Raw genomic sequence first — 10,756 nt, forward strand, 5'->3', positions numbered from 1 at the left:
CTGTTCACTTAGGATAATGGCCTCCAGCTGCATCTGTGTTGCTGTAAAGGACATAATTTAATTTTTTATGGCTGTGTAGTATTCCATGGTGTATATGTACCACATCTTCTTTATCCAAATCACCGTTGATAAGCATTAGGTTGGCTCCATGTCTTTGCTATCGTGAATAGTGAGTGGCAGGAATTCTAACCTCTAATCCTATTAGGTGGTTCTTTCTCGAGCCTTTGGTGGTTTCCTCACATGTATTTTCTGATCAATACTCAGCTGAATACTCAAGGAAGACTTTCTGCAGATCTCTCTGTGAAGCTCTTACCTTTCCAGTACTTTGTTCAGAGAACTCTAGTTTAATTTGAATTTCTGACACTCTCAGCTCCACATCCTAAACTCTAGGAAGCCTCTGGACTCCACTTGAGTTTCCCCTCCCTGTATTGTGGTCTGGGAACTCTCAAGGCAGTAAGCTAAGCAATTGTAGGGTTCACCTCACTTGTTTCCTGTCTTTTAGCGGTAATTATCTTTCATTCCTTGCAGTCTAGTGTCTTGAAAATCATTATTTAACATATTTTTTCTTTTTCTTTTTTGTAATTTCAGGCAGGCAGGAGAGTAAATCTGGTACCTTTTACTTCATCTTGGCTGGAAGGCATAAGGCACGTGAACACTTTAAAGGTTTTTAATACATAGAGCAAAATTGATGTTCAGTAACATCAGATAATAAGTGACAGATGTTGAACCCAGGGTTATTTATCTTAATGGCTATCATTTTATTAAATATGTGTCAATTTGATAAGTAGCAAATATTATTTTTTAATATGCCATTCTTTTAATGACCAGTGAAACATAATGTACTTTCACCTCTTTATCTGCCATTTCTATTTCCTCTTTGGTGGTATTGACTGTTCATCATCTTTGTCATATTTTCATTAAGTTTCAAGGAGTAGTATCAGAGTCAGCACCAAGGGCAGAGAGGCCAGTCAAACCCTTCAGATTCCTGTTCCTGCTCTGTGTGCAGAGAGGCTGTGGAACAGGAGGAGGGATGAAGTAGGATGGAGAAGATAATCTAAGGTGCTCTGAAAGTCAGAGAGAGCCTATTACCTAACCCAGAACATCAACTAAATAGTTCTTTGTTAGCAGCAAAGGTTGATGTAATTAAAGTCTAAGAACCAAACTCTTTACAGTTTCTTCCAACAATGCGCTGCCTGTGTGTGTTTGCAGGAGGTACCAGTGATCTGGATTTACTGGCAACCTTGTGGAAGTGACTGGGGGGTTTTGGCAAATAGAACTGTGTTGGTGTGCTTGGGCCAAATAAAACTATTTTAAATAAAGTTATGTTCATTCTTTGGCCCATTTCATTTGGAAAAAACGGCAATTTGGTAAATTGCCCTCATCATCCTGCTTGAGAAACATATAGATAAAGGTAAGTAGAGACAGGTTTATCTGAAATTCCAGGTTCACTTCAGCAAACTGAAAGGTTGTTTGTTTTTTAAATGGACTACATATCTTTGATTATATGACTCTAATATAGTATGTGCAAGAATATTTTATATTATGTCAATTCCCAAAATGAATAAATATTTTAAAATTAAACTGACAGTTTAACTTGGCAGACCAAGTTATAATAATTTGCAGACTGTCCAATGTCAATCTTCTCAACAATCTTTAAATAAGAAACATATATACCAAATTACAGGGTTGGAATAATACAAAATATATGTATGTAAGCATATTCACACATATACCAGGGCCATTGTTAGTTTGTGCATTTACTATAAAGAATTAGGAGCTGGTCAAGGGTATTCCAGTGATTCATTTGTATATTAGTCCCCTCAGGCTACTGTAGCAAAATACCACAGATAGGGTGGCTTAAGCAACAGAAATTGATTTTCTCACATTTCTGCACCCTAGAAGTCCAAGATCAAGGTGCCATCAGGGTTGGTTCTCCAAAGGCCTCTCTCCCTGGCTGGTAGATGGCCGCCTTCTTGCTGCACATGGCCTTTTCTCTGTGTGCACACCTGCTGGGTGTCTCTTCCTCTTCTAAGGACACTAGTACTGTTGGATTAGTGCCCCACCCATATGACCTTACTTAACCTTAATTGTCTCTTAAAAGGCCCTATCTCAAATACAGTCACATTGGGGGTTAAAGCTTCAACATACAAATTTTGGGGGGAAACAATGAGGTCCATAACAATTTGCAAGGGGGTTCCTGTGCCTCAAGGGGAGGAAGGGAAATATAGAATTTAGGCTTAGTTTCAGTTTCCTGATGGTTTGAGGAAGAACATTGTTAAGAAGGTATGAGCGTATTGCTATTATAGACCCTGAATATAGGAGTGGTAGTCAGTCTGGGAAGAGTATTATGTCTGGGAACAAGATAATTCACCAAGGCACAGGAAACATCAGTGAACCAGGGTCTACCTCTAGAGATACTACAGAATATTACCAAGGTTTTATGTCCTTTTTAAAGGCAAATAGGAAGCTTTAAATGATGTACATGGGTTTCCTAATTTTTGAATCCTTTTGGTTTCTAGGCTTACTTGAAAAATAAAAGTCAGGCCAGGCACAGAGGCTCACACCTGTAATCCTAGCATTTGGGAGGCCAAAGTCAGTGGATTGCTTGAGCTCAGGAGTTCAAGACCAGCCTAGAAAACATGGTGAAACCCCATCTCTACAAAAAAAGAAAAAGATACAAAAGTTAGGCAGGTGTGGTAGTGTGTGCCTGTAGTCCCAGCTACTTGGGAGCCTGAGGTGGGAGGATCACTTTAGCTCAGGAGACAGAGGTTGCAGTGAGCCGAGATCATGCCACTGCACTCCAGCCTGGGCAACAGAGCCAGACCCTGTCTCAAAAAAAAAAAAAAAAAAAAAAAAAAAAGACAAAAGAAAAGTCATCATAGCATAGACATATCCACCAGAAAATGAACAACTTAAGAATTAGTGACCACTCAGACATCACTTCCTGCTGAACACTAGTACCTAGCCAATGGTGTGCTCAAGCTGGCTCAGAGGGATTTTCAGAGTCAACATACAGATCTTTTCCCAACTCCCAATTCAGTGACATCACACTGGAAGCTTGACATTGGCCCTAGTGGAGTATTTACACTATGGCAGTTGGCCAATAGTATAAGTCACAGCTTTTGACTTTCTGATAATTTTTTTTTTTAATTACCAGAAAATCACTGGATTTCTTCATGCCCATTGGGTCATTATTATTGCTGGACCACTTACTACTGATTGTTGACAACACCTAAAATAAAATAAAAATTCAGTGTAAAAAAGGCAAAGTGAAACTGTATACTCTATAAAATTTTGTAAAAGATTGAAAATTGTAAGACATTGATGAAAGTGATATTGAGCTGCTGTTCAAAACACACATAGCCATTGACAAATAAAGATACCAGAGAATTTTGTAAGTTACCAACTAAAGAAGGAAAATTGGCCAAATACACACTTAAATGTAATGTATTACATATAAAAATATGAAGAGGCCCTACTGAAAATTTGTGAAACCGTCAATATTTTTTCAAAAGTATTCCTTTTACTTATAGCACAATAATCCAACCTGAAATTACAGTGTCCTCATTGATGCTATTAGAGATTTTTTTGAAAAATTTTCACCCTCAATTTCTAAAAATAGTACCTAATTATATATATTATCTAAATTTTTATTATAAAAGAACTTACTTTAATAATTTTAATTTCCTTTTAACATAAAATTTAGGTTAATTTTTTCTTTGTCATGTAGATTTTAAGTGATTTAAAGGTTCTTTCCAAGTTTCAATTTTGCTCAGATAACGAAACACTGGAAATGTTTATTAAGCATCCATCCATCCATCCATCCGTCCGTCCATCCATCCGTCCATCCAAAGGCAGGGTGAAACTCTATCCATTTATTCATCAAACGTTAACCGAGTATCCGCTACGTTTTAGATACTGTAACAGTGTTTGGGAATACTGAGATGAATAAGATAGTGTTCTTGCCATTAAAAGTTCATTCTAGTAGGAAGACATATGTATAATTAAATTACAGTATAACTAGAGAGGAGGTGACAGTAAAAGCACATACACAGTCAGAGAAGTTTGATAGTGAGGAGAGTGATGAACTTTATGTGACAGGGCTAGGAAGGACCTGAGATAACGGAAGGCTGAATTCCAGCACCACCCCCGTGGAAAGCCCTTCTTCAATCCTTAGTCTGGTTTAGCTGTCCCTCATCTATGCTGTGATGGCAACTTATTGCAATTGTAGCCTTATGTATCTGTCTCTCTATCTAAACTAAGTACATCTTGAGGGCAGAGATAGTTTTTATGTCCCTAGAATGTAGCAAAACTCTGCTACATGCTTGGTGCTCAGTTAAGATATAGAAAAATGAATGAATAAATGAAGGAAGAAGGGCATTGGAGACAATGTTACTTAGGAGGAGTGTCTTAGTCTTGGCTGCTATAACAAAATACCATAGACTAGATGGCTTAAACAACAAATATTTGTTTCTCACAGTTCTGGAGGCTGAGGAGTCTAAAACCAAGGTGCTGGCAGATTTGATGTCTGGCAAAGGCCTTATTCCTGGGTTGCAGATGGCTACCTTCTTGTTGTTTCCTCACATGGCAGAGAGAGAGAGAGAGAGAGAGAGAGAGAGAGAGATCTTGGCTCTTCCTGTAAGGGCACTAGTCCCTCATAACTGCATCTAAACCTAATTACCTTCCAAAGGCCCCATCTCCAAATACCATCACTTTAGAGATAAGGGCTTCAACGTATGAATTTGGGGAGGACACACATATTCAGTCCATAGCAAGGAGTTTGAAGAATAAATCGAATTTACCCAGAAGGTCTCAGAATTCAGGGTGGAGAATGAAGACAGAGAGATTAGCATTCGAATATAAGGAACCATAAAACCAGCATACAGTGTGGCAAGTTTAGGAAACTAAGTTGTTTTTGCTATTTTTGAAGTTTGGGGCAACAAACAGTTAGGGAGAGGCAGGGTCCATGTTCCTTAGCTTTTACGTTTTACATAATTTTTTTCTTTGCAGGGAATGAAAGTTATTCAAGGCTTTCAAGCAGAGACCATATCTATATTTTTGAAACATCATTCTCTGGGCAAAGCGGAGAATGGTTTAGAAATAGACAATCTAGTCCAAGAGGCAGGAACACCACTTTGGAAGCTATTGCAATAGTCCAAGGGAAGGATAATAAAAATTTGAACGAAGGGATTTTTTTGGTGGGGGTAGGGGGAGTTGAATTATTCCTTGTAGATCAGCAGAGAGTGGAAAAAGGGAAGCTGGGGGTAAACATTGCCCCCCTGTGAGAGAGAGGAATCATTTCTTAATGCATGTTTGGCCTGGACTCAAATCTTTGAAACAATAGCAACAACAGTGGCTGCCACTTATTGAAGACTTACTAAGGGCCAGGCACTGTCGAAGATCTTTATATACATTAGCACATTTGATACTCGTAAGTAAGGACAGGGCTGCTATTTCAAGCATCCCCCTTTTCTCTGAACTCACCTGTATTGTGAAGGTTTGTCCAAGTACGTGCAGCTTGTGGAGCTCTCTGGTTGGTTCCCATGAGTTTCTTTTTCTCCCCTGTCTAGACTGACGTTTCTTAAGAACAGGAGCTGTGTCCTAATCTTCTTATGATAGCTCCTAAACTGAAGTAGATACTTATATTTTGTCAGTTAGGATGTAACAATGCAAACGTGTAATTTAGATGCCCCTGAGACTGATTTATTCCCACAGCAAGGAAGCAAGGATGACCATAAATTTTCTGAAGCTAGGGCACTCCAGATTTCTCCTTAAATCCATCCTGTTTGGATTCCAACATTTGGCTCCATCATTCTATCAATACTTATTAAATCAGGGATCTGTGGCAGGAGGCCAGATAACACCTGATGGCTGAGATCCTCTCTTTCAAATGTTTATGCTTTATTGAATAGAAGATCCCTATAAACTGTCTCTCGAGGGAAGCACTTTCTCATCCTCTTTCCCCATGTACACAAGCAAGAATCTGTCCTCCTGAACACGAGTCTAACTTATGGGAGCTGAGAGATCCAGGGCTGGATCCACAACAGGCCGACCACGCCTGGCCCCCAGCAACATGGCACTGCCCAAATCACCTACATGCCTGTCAGGAGCAGTCAGGTGTGCATGGCTGTGGTGGGTAGGAAGAAGCAGAAGTTCCAGGTATGTAAAAGCATAACTAGTAATATCCATGTCTCATCAATATTGTAGTAATAATACCAATTATATTTTTTAAAGAGTAAATTAGTATCTAAGAGACATTGCCCCACATCCAGCCATCATTGTGCTGGAGGATGGTGAGAGATGCTTTTCATCACGTGTCTTGGTGTGGGCATTCCTGCCCCTCACTCCTCTTTTACAGTAACTCAAACATTTTTTCACCTCCTATGGGCTTTTAAACACAACCTCCTTCCAAGGGTGAAAGCCCCAGTTGTCCCCTCCTCCACGCATAGACCTGGAGACCTGGAGTTTCCATCCCTCCTGTTGTCCCCTTTGCCCCCAACTGGCCTGTCTGAAAATGCCCAGGGACTACTTTAGTTCCCAGGCAAGATGGGGCAATTCTAGTTTCCCTAAATCATTTTGTGATTTCTGTTTTCCCTAGTGACTTTTTATACAGAGTACTTCTTTAAAAGGCATTTTGAAGTCTTTAAAGACTAATTATGAGTGCATTGGGAAGTGCACTATGATGAAATGAATAGTCTTACAGGCTGAGGGTAAAACGTTTTGCATGACTCAGTGGGGCCCTTGGGCATATTTCAGTGGGTTTCATGGGCTTCTCACAATACAGGGTTGTCTGAAAAGGGGAGGCTCTGCCCAGGTGATAATTACATAGACGGCAAGTGTGGTAAAAACCAGCTCTGGAAAAGCCTCTCAGGGGAGATTCTGGCTAGGACAGCTATAATTTTGTGCCTATTCTCTCTGACCCTGGGGACTTTCAACTGGATTAGCCAAAGGCATTCCCTGTTGATTCCAGCCTTTGAGGGCCCTCATCACACACCTCCACTCCCCTGCCTTCTCTGCCCCCACTGCAGTCCTGGCTGAGCCTCCTTGATTCAGCAAGCCCCACAAATTGCTAATGGGATCAGGGCTGGAAGACTCAGATTTTGAACAAAGCTAGGTCAAGCCCTGGCATATGTGTTTTGGTATATGGCATTTGTTCCTGAAATGGCCAGCTATCTAAGCAGGAGAGGCATGGATCTGGAGCTGGGGAAACTTGGTCCTGGCTCTTCAGTCATGACCTATGGGACCTTCAGCCCATCACTTCTCCTCCCTGGGTTATGGTTTCTTCAGCTTTAAAGTGAGAGAATTTTACCAGGACTCTGCGATCTCTTCCAGCTTTTAAAATGTGTAATGTTTTCAACTCTGGGCACACATTAAATTCAAACCCAGGCAGCTTTCCAAATATGCTGAGGGCTGGGCCACATCTCCAGAGACTCTGAATTGGGCTGGTGTAGTAGCTAGGTCCAGGGACAGATCCAGGTCCATGGGGCCTAAGGAGTATACGGTTTGAGGGCCTGGTTAAGAAGAACAAAATAATATCTTACTTTTACAACTTTTACAAAAGTATGACTTTGTGAACTCATCACTGTGGTCCCTTCTATCCCGGAGCCTTGGGAATAGTTTGTGCAAATGAGTGACCCTGAAGGTTAACTTTATTGTTTGAGAGTAAGTCTAGGGATGCCCAGGCATCAGTATGTTGTAAACATTCCCCATGTGATTTCACCACGCACAGTTGCTGTGTGAGAACCACTGGGGTAGACAGGTTTTCAATCCAAAGGTTGGTACTCCAGAGTATGAAAGTACATGGTAACCTGTGCATCTCTGCCTAGAATGTCTTTGTTTGGAAATTTCCCTTCCAGGCATCTCTCTCCTAACTGATTCCCACTCACCGCTAAGGCTCACATTGGAGATCACCTCCTCTGGGCAGCCTTTCCTAATTCTCTATAGTTAGCTACTCCCTTGTATTTGTCTCAGATTCATGCATATCTCTGAACTAGCTCTTCCTATGCTCTAATTATTTCTTTGTACTCCTTCCTCCCCCACTAACCTGTAAGCTCCTTAGGCATCTTGGCATCCCCAGGACCTAGCACAGTAAGCAGCACATGAGACCTTCATGAAAAATATGAAAAAAACAAATTGGAAAGTATTCTTATTTTTACATAGAAGAACTTCTTCATCCCCCACTCCACATACATGGTATTTTCCAGCCTCTTCTTTCAATAACAAAGATGCCACCCTTAACATCCATTCAGATTCTCCTTGTTTACAAAGGTAAGCTCTCAAACTCTCTACCAATGCCATCTACCAGTTTATTGGGCACAACTAGATGAATTGTTGGATGACTTTGTTGCTGGGCAGGAGGACATCGGCACAGAATGTGGTGTGTCACACAGGGTCCTGGCAAGAACCAGGGGGACCGGGAGGCACATTCAGCTGAGTTTTTTTGTTTGGTTTTGTTTGTTTTTTTGAGAAACAGTGTTGCTCTGTCATCCAGGCTGGAGTGCAGTGGCATGATCTTGGCTCACTGCAACCTCTGCCTCCCAGGTTCAAGTGATTCTCCTACCTCAGCTTCCTAAGTAGCTGGGACTATTGGTGCATGCCACCATATCCAGACAACTTTTGTATTTTTAGTAGAGATGTGGTTTCACCATGTTGGCCAGGTTGGTCTTGAACTCCTGACCCCAGGTAATCCACCTGCTTTTCCCTCCTAAAGTGCTGGGATTACAGGGGTGAGCCACTGTGCCTGGCCTCAGCTGAGATTTTTAAGACAACTTAAGGTAAGAACCATTTCCCCTCCACTTTCCTGCTGGTGCCTCCCTTTGACCAAAACCAACTGGAAGCCAGAAGAAGAATGGGGCCCAGTAATACACAAACATAAGGATCTGATACCCCGACCCCAGCTCAGAGTTGGGTTGATACAGGTGGATAACAGATCTGGGGAGGGAAGATTAGACAGAAAAACCAGCACAAAATGGGTGATGTTATATTGCCAGAAGCAGGGGAAGTAATTGGATGTTGTCTATATCTGCAATTAGTAGATGTCATTTAAAGTGGCTCTGCTGTACTTTTTACTTTAAGTGAAAAACTTACCAAACCTTAGGTGGAAAACTTACCAAACTAGGTTAAAAGTAAGAATAGATAGCAAAAATATTTCTATGTAATCAGCTGCTATGTTCTAGAAAAGAAAAGAACCAGCTTGTAGGAGTTTTGACTCCCACCTTCCTATTCCTTCCCCTCATTTTTGAAAGGCAATTATTCTTGTTTCTACTGGAATCTCATTTTCTCCCCAGGCCCCACAGCTGTTAGCACTGACTTCTTTCCCTACCACCTCCCATGTCATACCAGAGATGTCTAAGAGATTCTCCTTCCCAATGTAAAAGGCAGAGCTTGCTTATCTGGACATAACTTATACCTTAGCTCTCTGGTCCTGTGCATGGCTATTTACCCCCATGGACCATAAAATTAGGATCCATTGGTCCCCTCCTCAGTCTCAAACTCCACTGCTTTTTTTTTTTTTTTTTTTTTTTGAGATGGAGTCTCACTCTGTTGCCCAGGCTGGAGTGCAATGGCGTGATCTCAGCTCACTGCAACCTCTCCCTTCCAGGTTCAAGCGATTCTCCTGCCTCAGCCTCCAGAGTAGCTGGGAGTAGACACCTGCCACCATGCCCACCTAATTTTTGTATTTTAGTAGATATGCGGTGTCCCCATATTGGTTAGCCTGGTCTTGAACTCCTGACCTCAAATGATCCTCCCGTCTCGGCCTCCCAATCCTTGTTGGGATTACAGGCATGAGCCACCATGCCTGGCCCCCATTGCCCATCTTGAAGGAAAAGAGGAACAGCACCTGCCGGTGTTGTGCACCCCAGAGAGGTGGGGCTAAAGGATGACTCACTCTTGGCCCCTGGTACTGAGGACTGCAGGTGTCTGCAATCCTGGAGGAGGCCAGTAGGGGCGTCCCACCTCCCACTCCCCTTTTATCCTCATCTGCTCCTACTTAACAGGTCCTCTGCCTACTCCTGCTCACCCTACTGACCTGTCTCCCTCACACAGGGAGTCTCCCCAGAAGCAGAGAGATGAGCGTCCTCTCAGAGGACTTGCCAGGAAGCTTTCTTCTGCCTGGAGTCCACCAGGCTGCCCACCACCTTTCTTTCTCTGCTTCTCTCACTCTCATATTCCCACAGATGGGAGATGACAGTGTAAGGGGGAGGTGAATGGGATTCTTTTGTTTCTCTGTCCTTAAAGTCTATAGGGGAGAGTTTCAGAATAAGGATGTGACTGATCCTAATCACTTTTGAATTTTCTAGTCTCTTAGGCTTGTGGTTAAGACTGGGATCTGGGATGGGGAACCACATTTGTCAAGGAGGTAATAGTTTTCTCCTCAGCTTTCTAGAAAGAATGAGGGATTTTAATGGAGCTAGAGCAAGAGTTCAGCAGAGCTAGAGAGAAACAAAGAATTATCTTGGCTAAGACTGAGGGTAGCTTCAGGAAGGGCTGAGGTACCTGGGCATGTAAGGCTGTGTCTGCCTGGAGAGGACATCAGAGGGGCTCCTGTGGGAGGAGTCAGAGAGGCCAGGTGTTGTTCTGTGCCTGAGCCTGCAGGTGTGGGAGTGGAGCCAGGAGCCTTTGGGCCTGAGGCTGCAAAGATGTTTCCTTCCTACTTCTTCTGGGGATTATGAGTCACTGAGTTGCAGACAGGGGATGACTCCAAAGGACTAGGGAGTCACTAATACAGGTGTCCTGTTAGATTGGGATTTCCTTG

Source organism: Pongo pygmaeus, chromosome 4 (assembly GCF_028885625.2).
Source record: "Pongo pygmaeus isolate AG05252 chromosome 4, NHGRI_mPonPyg2-v2.0_pri, whole genome shotgun sequence".
In the NCBI taxonomy this organism is placed as follows: domain Eukaryota; kingdom Metazoa; phylum Chordata; class Mammalia; order Primates; family Hominidae; genus Pongo; species Pongo pygmaeus.